The sequence below is a fragment of the Coenobita brevimanus genome, chromosome 61 (assembly GCF_032717465.1).
Source record: "Coenobita brevimanus isolate Jiangsu-jjx chromosome 61, ASM3271746v2, whole genome shotgun sequence".
NCBI classification, from domain to species: domain Eukaryota; kingdom Metazoa; phylum Arthropoda; class Malacostraca; order Decapoda; family Coenobitidae; genus Coenobita; species Coenobita brevimanus.
Window position 1 is genome coordinate 39,261,322 of NC_137014.1, and position 14,915 is coordinate 39,276,236.

Genomic DNA, 14,915 nt, shown 5'->3' on the forward strand with positions numbered 1-14,915 from the left:
ATCTTGAACTTTCTTGTTCTTTTCTCTTTAATTTTGTATTTCCCCTTTCTTTCTAGTTTTTGGATATGTTTGCCGTTTCTACTCGCTCTTGAATATAAATTTCCGTATTTTCCCGACTATCTGCTTGACTCTCGTGTTCTAAGTTTTTCTTTTCTTGATTCTAATTTTTCTTCTATTTTTGGCCTGTTCGAAACTTCCTTTCTGCTTCTTGGCTATAGATTCAAGCAGTTTAGAATTTCGATTTTCAAGGACTCTAAAGTTTCCAAAAATCCAAGTAGTGTCTGAGTATTTATTAAGAAATGAGTAGTACTTTCAAATATCAGAGAATTTCCAAAGATCCTTAAATTTTCAATGGTTAGAGCTTCCAAACATCCGATTAGTTTCAAAGGATAGAAAAGCTTCCAAAGGCCTGAGTTGTGGTGTCAAATATCCGAGAGTTTTTCAAAGATCAGCGAGTTACTGTTTGTTTCAAAAGATGTTCTTATTTTCTGCGTCTCCAAAGATCCTAAAGTAATTGCTGGGTATTTCGAAAGATCTGCCCTGTTTTCAAAGATCCGAGAGTTGTTTTCTGTGTGCTTCCAAAGATCTGATTGCTTTCTGTGCCTCCGATGATACGGGAGTTGTTTTCTGAGTGTCTGTGAAAGAAGCGAAGTACTGTTCTCTGCGTGCTGTACAGGGAATTCTACTGTTCTGTGAGAGGCGCAGCAGGAGCAGGGAGAAACACACCTGCTCTCTGTATGACTTCCCGCACGACTGTGGCTTGGCGCGACCACCATTACTGAGCACAGGTTGGTTAGCGGGGGAGGGGGGGAAGGCAGAGGAGGGTGCAGGTGTGAGATAGGAAGGGGTGAGGGGAGAGAGGAGAGGGGAGGGGGTTAGGGGGAGGGACATGAGAGAGGATTGAGTAAGGGGAGAGGAGAGGGGTGGGGGTGAGGGAGGGGAAGAGAAGTTACGAGAGCGTGAGAGGAGAGGAAGTGAGGGGAGGGGGTAAGAGAGGGGTGAGAGGTAATGAGGGTGTGAAGAGAGAGGCAGTGAGAAAGGATGAGGGAGGGAAGGTAGTGAGAAAGGGTGAGGGAGGGAAAGCAAATAGAGACCAGGGGAGTTGATGTGAGGGAAGGGTAGAGAACCAGGGAAGGGTAAAGAGAAGCAGAATGGGGGAAGGGAAGAGGGGACACAGGAAGAGAGTGAGGGGAAGAGAAGGTGAGGAGGTTGTGTGATGTGGGATGAAGGTAGAAAACTAGAAGAAGGGAAAGAAAGAGGTGAGCGAGAAAGAGGAAGGAGAAAGGTTGAAAAGGGAGGATGGGAGGGGAAAGAAAGGGAGGAAGGGTGATGGTAGAGAAAAAAAGAGAGAGGGTGAGATGTGGGATGGTGGAACAGGGGATGGGAGGAAAGGAGGACGAGAAATGAGAGAGGGGAAGAGAATAAAGGGCAAGAGGTGAGGGAAGGGGGTAAGGAAATGGAATGAGGAGAGAAAAGGAGAGGATGGAAAGGGAGGCAAGGGATGAGGGAAGAGGGGTAAGGAAATGGAATGAGGAGAGAAGATGAGGGACAGGAAAGGGAGGCAGGGGATGAAGGGGAAAGTGTATGGAGAGGTAGGTTAGGGTGAAGGTTGAGAGATAGGAAGAGAGAGGGGAAAGATGAAGCTGAAACAGGGAATGAATATGAATGAAAAGAGGAGAAGGAGGGATAGAGGTGCAAACAGGAAGAGATGGAGAAGGTGGTGAAGGGTGAGGGGAAGGTAGGGTGAATGATGAGGGGGTATGGCGGAAAGGAGATGGACAAGGGATGAGAGGAGAGATTGAGAGAGAGGGGGAGAGGAATTAGTGGACGGGATATAGGAAAGGGGGTAGAAGAGAGGAATAATTTTTGGGGGGATAAGGAGTGAGGGGAGGGGAGAAATGGTGAAGGGGAGGAATGTATCGTGTGAGGGAGCTGCGGGAGGGGAGGTAGAGGAGGAAGCATTAAGTGGTGAAGGGGAGGAGGGAAGGAGAGGGGAAACTGAAAGGAGGTGAGGGAGTGGAGTGGGGGATGAGGAACGGTGAATATGTGAGGGGGAGGAGAGCATGGGAATTATGCAAGTGAGGCGTGGTCAGTGATGGAGAGGGTAAAAAAGGGGAGGGGGGTGAGCCAGAAGGAGGGGGAAATGAATAGAGAGAGGTATGGGTGAGGGAAGGAGAGGGGGTCAAAAGGACAGGGAGGTGAGGGAAAGGGGTCAGAAGTAGGGGGATGGTGAGGGGAAAGGGAGGCGGAGGAGAAAGGGCTGTGGGTGAGGATAGAAGGAGGGGGAGGGAAGAGCGGTATGGGAAAGGGGAAGGGGAGGGGAAAGCGAGAAGGGAGAGGAGTATGGGTGAGGAATGGGTGAGGGGAGCGGGAGAGGAATGGGTGAGGGAGGTGGGCTATGGGTGAGGGCTGACAGGATGTGAATGACTGTGTCTGGTCAGCGGCAGATCATGCTAGTTTATGCGAGCAACTGAGAGGCAGGTGGTGATGCCATCACGGCCCGTGATTACATTTCCTCTCTGATAACGAACCATGGGAGATTTCCTAGCATCTCTTCAGTAACGATTTATTTTCTCTTTTGACAGTTCCAGTTCCTTTGCACGTTGCCGATGCTAACAGAGCCATAGGAAATTTTGGAGCACCTCTACCTTAGCGATATTTTTTTCTTATTATATTCCGTATTCTCTTGTACGTTGTCAATGCTAACAAAGTCAATATTCAAGTGTTACAAGAGAAAGTTAAAGAGTTTTATGAGAAAAATCGCTTAGGAAAGGTGTTACGGAAGCACTAAAGACAAGAACTTAGGACGAAAAAACATATATGATGTACAATATAGCATTATGAAAGGTTGGAGGAAATACTTTAATGATTGGGAAGTACAAGTATATCAGGTATTCAGCTTCGCATCTCCTTTTATTGTTGTTCCTTGTGTGATTGCCTGATAAGACGGACAATATATGAAATAAAGTATGACACCGTGGCACTAACCGATCTATAAAGTGGCATGTATAGATTGAAAATATCAACTAAGTCACCACAACATCTCTAAATATGATTTTTGCTTCATGAGTTTCCTGAATAAGGTGAAAAATATAAACAGGGTTACATGGGGCTTGACACACTAACTTCATGAGGCGGTTCTACGACTGTTTTTTTTTTTTTTCTTCTTTTTTACTACATGAACGTGAGTCCAATTCTCAACCTTTTTGGAGTCACAGTTTTTGATGTGCTTACGTTTTAACTACGAGGGACAGCCTTTTCTCCCAAGTCATCAGTAGAGGCAACCCCGTAAACACTGAGAACTGAGCCCATGTTGGTACTGCTTTTCTTACTTTAACTTAGTCCTGGAATCCCCTCCTGTATTTGGTTCAGCAGGTTCCGGGACACCCTGTATATTAATGATGAATGACATTACGAAGGTTTCAAAAAAAATAATAATAATAATAATATGAAGAATTAACATCAAGGTCGAAAAATACAAAGCCATCAAATATGCATCTTCATTGTCTCCAACTAACACTTTTACTTCTCGAATTATCTGATAAGATGAACGAGAGATTGCTGATGTATGACCCTATAGTTATGCAAGTTTGAAAGATATTACATAAAAATACAAAATAAGTATAAAAACATTAAGTTTCTACCGGTATCTCTAGAATTTTCAAGTATTATATTTGTTTACTAGAACATCCTCCTCCTCCTCCTCATCATCATCATCATCATCATCATCAACATCATCATCGTTATCATCATCATCATCGTTATCATCATCATCATCATTTCCAACACCTTGCTCCCTCCTAGAGACCCCCGGATAATTGATGAAAGAACCATGAAAGAAGCACCATGAAAGGACCATGAAGAACCACCTCCACGTTGCTTTATCCTGACATTCCTCTCTCATTCTCTCAAACAGTCCTCTTCCTCTTCCTTCACTTTCATCCCTATACTGTTCCATTCTCTTCTTTCATACCACATGAAGTATCTCCCTACCAACGTTACCTTTGCTCTCACTTTCACAAGCTTTAAACACCCTAGTATCTCCGTGGATTTTTTTCTTTTGTATATGTCCATATCTTCTCAATATATCCCAATTATCTACTCAGTTATTGCTTTTCTTCTCTTCCATACTGCTCATGAATATCTCCGTTATTTACATCATCCATTCTCCTTGTCATTGCAGTATTCTGAGAAAGGCAGCTTGCAGCCTACAAGGCTTCCTGTCACTCACTGACCAGGGTTCACTCCCACACGAGAGTGTCGGCAATAAAACCCTTTCACACAGGGCTGTCATAACCTTCATACTGACCATTCTGTCCTTTACAATACAAGCAAGTTCACCAATTACTTTTGCTTCGTAATGTGGTTCTTTATTAACCCCACTCTCCATTTTGCCATATTTACAGAAAATTCCTCTTATATACCTAAAACTACCAGCATCCTTTGGTATTTCATATCTATCAAGCTCCTTCACAACCTTTTGGATATCAAATCAGTATCTTCAGCTTACAGACAAGTTAACCGACTCCATACGTTATCACTTAACTTCAGTTTCGTTCCTATGTTTCTTGTGTTCACTCACTAGTCCTCCTTGACTAATCTATCCATATATATATATATATATATATATATATATATATATATATATATATATATATATATATATATATATATATATATATATATATATATATATATATATATATATATATATATATATATATATATATATATATATCTATCTATCTATCTATCTATCTATCTATCATATATATATATATATATATATATATATATATATATATCTGTCTATCTATCTATCTATCTATCTATCATATATATATATATATATATATATATATATATATATATATATATATATATATTTTCTCTCTCCCTCTTGAATTTGGCTCTCTGTTATCCTGGTCTTGTTTTTCTTAGTGGGAACAATCTTAGAGCCTCCTGGCCTTTGGTTCCTTCCTGCTTGCGGTAATAGAGAGAGAGAGAGAGAGAGAGAGATGTACTCCAGCTGAACCCGATATTAGTCAAAACCAGTTTGAGCTAGTCATAAGTAGGTCACCTTTGATGTAGTCTACCTTACGGTTAGTATTACCTAGGCAGAACTACCTGTACCAAAGGAGGCAGGGAAAAACAGATCTGGAGGAACTGGATGCTAATGAACTTAATTTCATCTAAAAATGTCAGTAAATTTAGTTTCACCAACTTCTTTGTTAGAGAGAGCTAGATGTTCTTGGAGTTTATCATTAAAAAAAAAAATGAAAACTAGGAACTATGACAGTTACTGTGTGAGGGACTTCATGAAATTTGTCTCTTTCTTCTAGCTGGCCATGGAAACCATGATTAGCTTATCGATATGATAAAATTATGTTAAAATAAACGAAGTATCAGATTCGATGTTTTGTGAGTGTCTTGCCTGTTACTGGACTTCACGAAGCAAGATAGCTTTCACAGTAAGAATAATCGGGTCATGTTTGTTTATGTTTGGTTTGCCGACTCCGTTACCTAAGGACCTCAGTTACCTTTGCTGTTGTGTGGGGTGGCTTGTTCGCTGTCAGTTAGGTGATCGTCAACTCCGAAGGATAGCATAACCCCATACATCTGGCTCCAGTATCAAGAATATCAGCTGAATGGCAACTTCCAGCTCAGATGATCACCCTTCTGAACTGGAAACAGAAAATGGGATTTTTTTTTTTTCCCTCACACCAATACTGGAGTGGGACAAAGGCAGATCATCCCATTGCAAACAGTTTAACATCCTAACATATTATTTAAGCTTCAGCTGTACCTCGAGCAAGTTGCTGTATGTTCTTGATATCTTCGGTGGAAGCCAAGTTGGTAATATTAAAGAATCTTGACAATGCATATTATAGCTGCTATTAAAGTTTTCAAACAGTGAATGCCTTGCATTATATTTTTCTCTGTTTTCACTGTGGTGATTTCCTAAATATAGTTTCGCCGTATGAAGCTGCTGCTAAAACCAGTTTTGAGTAAAAACTTCAGCTGATACTGAATTTAATCTTTTTTTATACCAACATTCTGGATTTTCGCCAGCAGAGTAAGGGGCGAGTACATCTGCCTCGGAAATACTAGTTACACTGTAGTACATTTGGTTCTGACTAGTTTAAGCTAATTCTAATTTCGGTTTTCAGCTGCAGCATACATATATAGAACACTTAAGATGACATAACACATCCCTGCCTTACACTTACAGTAATGCAAAAAATATCATTAAACTTCACCTCCACCTTCACACTTGTGGTACTACTCTCAAAAAAAGACAATTTCTCTCAGAAAACTACATTTTGCGCGATATACTCGTATACATCAAACACTCCATGAACCCACTACATCCACCATATTATAAGCCTTCCCCAAGTCAACATATTACGCAACATACTTTCTTTATTATCTGCGTTATACTTCTCAATTAATGTTCTCAGCACAAGTATCTGATCTGTATCCCTCTATCTTTTTTTTTTTTATTGTGTAAGAAAAGAGATGAAGGGGCAATATTATAATCTATGCTGAGCACCCTCCATGAACTGTGCTTTCCTTGCCAATTATTATGTGTTGCAGGAACGGCTCAGTTGACTGATGCGGGTATGGGAGTATCCATGGGTGCTGAAATGAAGCCCCTGGTGACAGGATACCTTTCCTCCTTACAACGATTGTCGCGTAGTGTGTGTGTGTGTGTGTGTGTGTGTGTGTGTGTGTGTGTGTGTGTGTGTGTAACTCAAACGGTCTTGAGCTGATTTGAACCAAATCTTGTTAAGGGAATCAGGGTCTTGGCAGAGGTTAGCCTTTTTTTTTTTTTTTTTTTTTTTTTTTTTAAACAGTAGGTCAAATATCAAAGGTCAGCTTAAACAGCTTTGATCTAATTTAAACAAAACTTGATGGAAGATTTAAAGATAATGCAGTGAGGTGATTCACTTTTGAGAACAATCAGTCAAAGGTCAAGGCCACAGGGTAAAGTGAAAGTTTGTAATTTATTATCAAAAGTTTTTTTTTTTTTTTAAGATATATGATTTTGAGAACAAAAGGTCAAAGGTTAAGGTCACAAGGTAAGATTAATTTAAACCATTTTTATTCATTTTAGACCAAACTTGGTATACAGGTTGAGGGTTAAGCAAGTATGAAGTAATTTAATTTTGAGAACAATCAACCGATCGTCAAGGTCACGGGACACCGTCAAATGTTCGGCTTTTAAGCCAACTGTGGGATACGAATGTTGCTCTCTATAAATGTCCTTCCACTTATAAAATTACCAGTGACTGGCAGTGTTTTGCTTTATACAGGGTAACTATGGGTAACATTAAATGTGTCGTTCCCAGACCACATGGAGATTGGCAAAGGAGGCTCAGCATATGGATCACCCTTCTTAATAAACAGACAGAGACACCAGTATTTTCCCAAAATTTCAAGAACACATAGAAAAAAAAAAAAAAACATCTGAACACACACTCTAGCAGAAATGGAGTTTTCATTGTATTTTGTCATTTGTACATTTTCTTCAGACGGAACTGGGAAGATAAGTGGGTCTCTGACACTCCGCAAGCTCGATCTGACCACGATAATTTAGGCAGTGTCTCTTTACCATACTCTGTTCTCACCTAAAACTGTGATATAAAGACCTAGACTGCGTGCTGTAATCTGGGGCGTGCATAGTGCTCTCCTTATCATTTGCGCTTGTTGCCACCCACGATTATAAGAATCATTATAAAGAAAAACAACATAAAGATTTAAAAACAGGAGAAAATTTTATAAAGTATCTCTAATATTTTACGTAATATTTTTCCTTTTCCGAGTTGAATAATAATAATAATAATAATAATAATAATAATAACCACCGTAGATCAAAAGTTCTCAAATAGCACGACGAAAACCTGCCTAAAATCTGACCTTGACCTTCTACTGAGCTGCACCAAACTTGAATCACTTCTTCCCAGACCTACATATAATGTATGCAGCAATTTTTATCTAAATCGGAGCAGGTATTCATGAGATATTTCTTTAACATACAGAAACGGACTCGATGGCAACTGGTACTCCTTCAGAGTCGCTAACTAGACGGTTCCGATAAGTAGGACAAGTGCCTGCTTAGGGTTGAGTTCCTTTTACTCTTGTGACCTTGACCTTTGTGCCCCTTGACCTTCATATTCTAATGTGACCTAACTAATCAAAAACTATCAACCTACAAATAACAGGGATTCTAGATCAGGCCTTTTCACACCTTGGAACACAAAGAGACGAATACACAGACAGACACAAAGACAAGCAGACCCTGGTGGTAAAAATACAATTGTACGAATCAGAAATAATTGTTGGTGGAAGTTTTAGAGCTCCACCAGAATGTGTGAGTCAGTTAAGAGGATGACGTAACGTTCCTAACCTTGACAGCGAGGTGAAGAGGCGGTCTATCACTGCGGTATCATTCACTAACCCCTTTGCCACCAGAAGACTTGCCTGAGTTGACATAAATTTGATTGAGTGTGACAAATAAATCGCCATCGTGGTGAAGGAGTTAACTGATTATTTCTATCCCCTTCACTACATTGAGTCCTTTCTAACATAATAAATCCATCTGGTGGTAGCGAGAACATATTACAAACAAAAGATATTATTATAGTGAAACAGTTAAAGACCCATCTCTACGAGGCCTCCTTTAACCTGAATACAATCGTCTGACTGTAGCAAGAAGAGAATAAAAATGTGACAAATTTACAGCAGGTATAAATATGGACCTTCTAGAAATTACGGTGAGAAATTCCCATAATATCAATGAAAACGTTCAGCTGTGGCAATAATGTGATTTCAGATCATATGTTTAGGAGGGGTTGAGAATACGCATATATTTTTTTAAAAATTCAGAGTAAAACTTTCCTTTACTAATATTATTCTGTAGTCCCAGTCAATAAAACCTTTACACTTCTCGGGCTCCAAATTAATGACCTGTGATCCCAACCCATCTGATTGATTAGTTTAGCAAAGGATCATTAGATTTTAACAGTATTCCAAATACTGTAAAAGAGCTATTGACCCCCAGCTGTACACATGCCCGTTAGAAACACTGTATACAGTATCTGAGTGTGTCATGATAGGGAATGAATGTTGTCAATTTCATCTGCAAAGGCATGAAAGAAGTATGCGTCCATAATCAGTGGTAGGAGAGACGGAATTTTCCATTCAGATAGTCAGTATAACCCATTGCAAGATAAAGTTTTTTCTCGACTTAGTAAAAATTATCTGACTGCGTTCAGCGTAAGATAATAAGTTTAGGTTTGTTTAGGTTAGGTTCGATTAGGTCGTCCTGACTTACAAAGGGTTGAAAATTAAACGTAGTTGGCAAACTAAATCCCCAAATGAACGGCAGTGGTAAGGGTTAAGTGTGTCAGTGTGTGAAAAGACTGAGACAGAGAACGTAGTGGTTACCGCGCCAAAACTAACACAGACCTTCACTAACAACAACAACAGCAGCAGCAGTGGGGAAAACGGAGCCCCTAGCAACCACCACGAGTAGCACCGAGCACGCATCTTGCCCGTGCTCTGCCTGACACCTCAGTCTCTGTCACCCATCTACACCCACCTTCCATCCACCACCCACAACCACCCTCCACCCATTACTCACATTTATCCACCTTTCACCTACTACTTACACCCATCAGGCTCCCACCATCCACAAGGTCAGGTGATCGCCCTACCCTTGCCATGCCTATCGTCCTTGACACCACTAACACTCACATACACGCCGTTCTCTATCCCCACCACCTCTATCTGTCACACCGCCGCCACACCACCTGACACCCACACCCACATCCGTACTCATCGTCCTTACATTACCATCACCTCTCCCTGTCATTCCATCCACCGGTGCTGCGGATGGATGCCTTCACATGATGACATCGATAAACTGCGTGAATCGGACGCAAGGTTATGCATGCATCTTTCAACTCCCTCCCTGTCTTACAAAAGGGGGATGGTGGGCTATACTTAAAATGTAACTCCAGCCTACAGTCCAACAGGCTAAAATGATCCTGGTACAACAACAGCAACCCCACTCACCCAAGCACCATCCACACCCACATCCATCATCCTGAGCCATATTCTCGTCAGCTTCACTTCGTACTGAACAATTCACTACACTCACAAGCGCAGAAGCGTGGGTAGGGCATTCCATTACTAAGCAAGATACTATTTGGCCGCTTACGCCCTTCTGAGTGCTCCTTCTTGTTTTCCATGTTACATCTTATTATTCTCTTGTATGTTATTTACCTCTTGACTGTATCGACATAAATTGCGTAAATAACTTTCAAGAATCTGTTAACGCATCAGGTACAGAAATATATCAGTAAGAAAGAGTTGCTGGGGAGCTTCCTCAACTGAGGAGAATGAGATCACTTGCCCCTGCCCCGTCACCCAGCGCGCGCGAGCGCCAACACACACACACACACACACACACACACACACACACACACACACACACACACACACACACACACACACACACACACATTCACGCGACCCATCACCCCTATCCGCTTCACACATTCACGTGACTCACCACCCATACCCGCCTCACACGTTTACGCTCCGTGGCACTTCTGAGCCAAACTGATGCTGTCAACCCGTCGCGCCAAGTAACCCACAGGTTCATATTTTCGTCAGCTAAAGAGGTTCCCTAACACTTTTCCCTTGGCGACTTATTTTGCCTGCTACACCTTACTGCGTTCTGGTATGCTATACGCCTTTATAATACTACCCTAGATTGCATAAATAGAATACAAGAGACTCTCAACGCCTCTATGAAGAATAAACTGATAAGGAAGAGGTGCTGCTAAGCTTCTCAAGCCAACGAGAATGGGGAGTAGGGTCGGGGTCTCGCCATCTAAAGAGAATCCCCAACACCTCTTCCTTACTACTTCATTTCACATATGACATGTTAATATTCACTCTGAGTTATGAGTCAAGCATCCCGACAGTTAGATGATAGAAACAAAGCAGGAGAGACTCTGAAATGAATGAGTCGAGATGAATAGCTAAGGAGGAGGTCCCAGGTATTTCTCCAAGTTCATGAGATGTTCCAGAGGGTCGTGTTTAGTGACTACATGAAGATCTCTAGCACATGTTTTCTTTTATTTTGTTTCTGCATTTTTTCTTTTACATTTTGTAACCCTTTAACTCGATGACGGCATTTTTATTTTACTCTTCCCTCCCTCCAACGATTGTATTCATCCCAGGGAAAGATACCAAGTTATGAGACAGTTTCTAATCCCGTCACTACAAATAGTCTCTCCGAAACTTAATAAAATGGCCTGTATGCAGCAAAAATAGAATAAAGACGACTCAACTCACGGCCTGAAGTCAGTAAAGGCTTGTGCAGGTGTAGTAATCCTTGATCATGTGATGGCTGCTCTCAAGGCTGCTCCGTCTTTTGCAACTCCGGTTTGCCCATTGCAATTAAATCTTTATCACATCCGAGATTATCTTATTAAGTCTTCCCCTTGGTACTGCTTCAACATTTATATGGCTCCATGATATTCTTGTCTGTGGTATTAACTCCTTCATTCTTAGGAGTCTCTCAATAGCTAAATAAATTCTTGAGGTGATAGCCAGATTATAAAGAATGCTTTCATGCTGAAGTGGTTAATGGAAACTGATTCTGACCCCTTTACCAGAGGGGTTATCTCCTAAAATGAATAGTCTTTCAGCGTCAGTTACAATAAATGCAGTGTTCAGTTGTGGACATAAATATCTGTTCACTTCATTACGACACATGCAGAGACTGTGGTCAACGACCCTCGAACCCAGTGATGTGACCCATGGGTGGTATTCGTTGTATAGTACACATTATTACCTGCGTTGTGAGGTTCAGGTGGATGAGAGCAGTGCGTGGTTACTTCTTTTTCCTTCTCCTCCTCCTCCTTCTAATCTTCTTTTTATTATCGCCCGCCTTTGCAAGGCGAAGCGATAATGTTTTTGCCCGCCTCTATGTGTGTGTGTGTGTGTGTGTGTGTGTGTATCGTGTTCCCATTATAACTCATGAACGGCTTGAGCTATCAACATGAAACCTTCCGGGTATCAAGATATGACCAAAATCTTGGACGAGTTCGAAAATGGGGACTCTGGGATCAAGGTCAAGGTCGCTAAAATGGCTGCCAAAGGTCACCTAGTTTTTATCGCCCGCCTTTAGTACCATTATATCTCATGAACGGCTTGAGTTATCCCCCCCCCCCCTGGGAGAGGGGCCGCCATCCGCTCCTCCCCGGCCAACAGCATATTCTGGCGGGCGATTAGCATTCGGCTCTCGAATGCTTTTCTTTCATTACCGGTAGTAGTAGTAGTAGCAGCAGTAGTGGTAGTACTAGTAGTCGTAGTAGTAGCAGTTGTAGTAGATGTAGTAGTAATAGTAGTAGTAGTAGTACAAGTAGTAATAGTAGTAGCGGTAGTAGCAGTAGTATTAGCATTCTAGATAACTTCGATATGAGCCGCCTCCACGCCCATCCCGATCAACCTACAACGCCCATTTTCACAGGGTGTATTACCACAGTCTTGCCTCATCTCCTGCCACCGTCCCAGCCAGTCTCGTTCACTCCTTTCCACCCATCCCATAATTTCTTTATCCCTTCCTTCAAAGTATCATCGTCGCCCTGCATACAACGTCCATCTCTACGTGGTATACTGTAGGTTACTCATCCGCCAAGCCTCGCCACCACCTCACCCACTGTTTTCCACTCATCCCACCCATTCCTTTCCGTCCACCTCACCCATTTTTTGCTCCCCCACTTTCATCTTTCACCTTGCTCTCCTTAACAGACCAAGACTAAATACATAAACAAAGTTACGATCAAAACCCTGTAGTAACCAAGAACTTTTTTTTTTTTTTTCGTAACACAAACATTCTAAGGTCACAGCACCCCAGCTAACATCTTTTTCACGGCAACAGTGCTTTCATTAGTGGAAATGCATAAGGGTTAGATTTTATGTTCACTGGATATACGAAGATCATTAAGAGAGATAACAAAAATATTCCAAGGAATAAAGAGTCCCAGTTGACCTCTTTCGTGACAACAATGCTTTTCAGAAGAAGAAAAGGAGGAGGAGGAGGAAGAGGAGGAGGAGGAGGAGGAGGAGGAGGAGGGAGTAGAAATGAAGAAGAAGAAGAAGACGAAGAAGAAGAGGAGGAGGAGGAGGAGGAGGAGAAGAAGAAGAAGAAGGACAAAAACAAGAAGAACAAGAACAAGAAGAACAAGAGGAGATGAGGAAAAGGAAGACGCACAAGACATGGGACAGATTTATCTTCATTGACTAAACGAGGGTAACTGTGCCAGGTACACAGCCATTTCAAAGCCACGGTGACCCAGTTTACCCATCTTCTCTGACACCAAAGCTTCTAATACACAGGGGGGAAACAGCCTTCACCCAGACATGGCGTGACTACATTTGTGCTTGATAAAGTTACCTCACACCTTTTCCTTTGCGATTTATTTTGTCTCTTACATCCTACTGTCCTCTTCTGTGTTACTTGAATTTTCCAGTATCGCCATACTCATCTGCGTAAGGTGCAATAGGATATTAACCAGCCATATCCAGAAATAAATCGTTAAGGAAGGGGTGCTAGGGAGCATCCTTAACCGACGACAGTACAGGTCCACGTTTCAGAAGTTTGTCAGGCACAAAGGTTTCCAGCTATTTTTTAGATACGAAAGCATTTGTAGGAGCGGCCCTGTCCGTCAGTCACTCACTGAAATATTTTTGGAAACGAGGTGCTTCCCTCCCGTAGACATTGGCCCTTTCGCTAGACCCCATAGCGACTCTTTCCCTATACTGGGAGCTCTGAAGCTCCCGCGCCTATATTGCGGGTGTGTACATGTGTGTGTGTGTGTGTGTGTGTGTGTGTGTGTGTGTGTGTGTGTGTGTGTGTGTGTGTGTGTGTGTGTGTGTGTTCCTAGACAATTACTTCAACTTTATACGTACCGGTACCACAAGATGGGATCCCTACTCTATCACCTCTTCCTTATCAGCTAATGTCTGCATACGTCATATTAGTCCTCTCTGTACTGCCAGACGATCTTATCAGGCGGAGGGGATAACTCTCATAGTGGAGGAGTTAATGGGGTCTGTTTCTAACCCCTTCTCTCTCTGACGTTTCTCTTGGACAATATATTCTGGTGAAACAAAAGAGACGAATCGTAGGGGAGGGTTTGATAATCAGCTTTATCTTGTCTCTGCGATCTATGGTGGAAGTCTGTCTGTCTATCTGTCAATTTATCTCTACTGTCAGACGCCTTAATCTCGTAATGGGTGACCACAAACAAATCACCTCTAATTCGTCCTGTCCTCTGCGAAAGTACAAGGGAATATTAAAGTGAAATAGAAAAGGCAAATATTTAAACAAAATGGGGTACCAGAAAAACTCCTACGCTCACGGGAATACAGGCCTACAGCTATGTATGTCGATTTTACCGTACCGTGAATTTTTTATGGATAAATAATTCATACATACACTGTACTGGAAGGGTGCAACAGTTTCAACCCCTCATGCACCCTTTGTAGGTCCCCATTAAGCTTTATTTCGGTGTGTGTTTTATTCTTTAATTAATTAGGACTAAGTTGGTAATAAGACGAATCAGTTGGCCTTTTCACCTGTACTGTTTTTAGTCTAACTTGGACTAAAATCGCCATCTCCCCTTCTTGAATACTGAGTCATGGTAATAGATAAACACTAGAATATGATGCTAATCACGATGAAGTGCTATGGAAATGATGTAGAGCCGTAACTTTTTTTTTTTTTTTTTTTTTTGCTACTGAGGTACCAGAAATAATCTGCAAAAAGTTGAAAATCTGGGCCAAGATGAGGTGAAAAGAGTATACAAGCAACATACTTTTTCACATACACG